General features: G+C 36.8%; 1 protein-coding gene across 1 annotated transcript in view; it reads right to left on the bottom strand.

The window, feature by feature from the left end:
* Positions 1-1,161, bottom strand: part of LOC147030430 (protein FAM200C-like) — an 86,361-nt gene extending 85,200 nt beyond the window's left edge. Inside the window, exon 1 of the mRNA XM_085874481.1 lies at positions 1,109-1,161. The gene's annotated coding sequence lies outside the window, so the exon portion shown is untranslated. The remainder of the gene's footprint in view (positions 1-1,108) is intronic.
* Positions 1,162-1,472: the final 311 nt, after the last annotated feature.

Raw genomic sequence — 1,472 nt, 5'->3', positions numbered from 1 at the left:
CTCCGAATCTCACTGTTATTCCGCCCTGAGAGCATGTAGCAAATTTGATTGGTCAAGATGGCATAATGTTTTGCCCAAGTACAACTCAAGTGAACATTTTTTTTTTTGAAAGCTCAAACAAGGCAATTTGTGTTCGACGGTGTTCAAATATTCAAATATTCAATTGAAATAAAATAAAAGTTTTGACAGCTATATAAAAAAAAAAACATTTATTCGGAAGTTTACCGCCGATTATGCATCCTCTTTTGCACCACCTTATTTAACACGTCACAAAGTCCCTGAAAGCTAAATTTCCTGTTTGGAATTATTTTAAATTTTGTTTATCCAGACAGAATATAACAATTAATTACCTTACTCCTCTGTGCGCTTGGACGATCGGGATGAGATTCCGTACAATTTGCTAAATTCGGAGCAAAAGTACCGCAAAACTGCAGGTTCATGTTCTACAATAATCAAAATATATAATTCAATTGAAATCAATTAGTTCCTCGACCATAGACTGACGTCTGACAGACAGACAGACAGACAGACAGACAGACAGACAGACATAGTTAACCAGTTACTTAACCCCGCTTTGGGCTATGCACTTGGAGTAATCGTAGAGCAATTACCCAAAAGCTGAAAGCTTACTTCTCACCATTAAAATTGCCAAGTCAGTTTCCCAATAAAAAAAAACTGGCATTCCTTTTTGGTATTAAACACCTATGAGGATGTTTCACAAATTGGAACAAATACAAGTCACGTTGGATTTGTTTAGGTCTTACTCCTGTGAAGCTGTCGTGTGGTGGAGGAAACTTACTTATCGGAATGTTCATTTCTGTCACAGTTGCACATAATTATCAGTCGTGTTTAGCTTTACACTGTAAATATTTGTTAATTTTAAACATTTCTCCTGATGTTAATAAATGTGAATAACAATGGTTGGTCGCTTGTAGATTGTGACGTAGAGACAACTGACTCACTTGGGATCGTCGAGACAACGAGTAAGGATAACAAATGTAGTGTGTTTGCATTGTGCAAATGGGAGGAATTCAATAAATAAATAAGAAATTGGATGCTGTGAGCAATGGACTGTTGATGAAACATTTTGCAGATTGTTCCAACTCACCCTTCATGTGGTTCCACTCGAGCAGAAACCTCCAATTTGATTTGATATATCCTGCGTTTGGAGATAAAACATTCATTTAACCTCGGTATTCATGCAACTTTTTAAGGAAACTGCAGAAGTGGTTATTAACTAAATGTATAATTCCAGATTCAAGAATACGTGTACTTCTTCTCAGTGAATAAGACGATTCCAAAGTCTGTTATAATCCGAATTTCATCAAACACGCATTGAAAGACATTACTCTTGATCATGGAGGTTGTTGAAACTGAAAAGGCATCATATATTTATTACGTACACAAACGGTGACACTTGATCCTAAGCAACCCTCACCCAACCAACTCCCCCCTCCCCAATCATTCCTCCT

Source organism: Eptatretus burgeri, chromosome 3 (genome assembly GCF_056783735.1).
Source record: "Eptatretus burgeri isolate ZD-2024b chromosome 3, Ebu_testis_v1, whole genome shotgun sequence".
NCBI lineage: Eukaryota > Metazoa > Chordata > Myxini > Myxiniformes > Myxinidae > Eptatretus > Eptatretus burgeri.
This window is presented reverse-complemented; position numbering and strand designations above follow the sequence as displayed.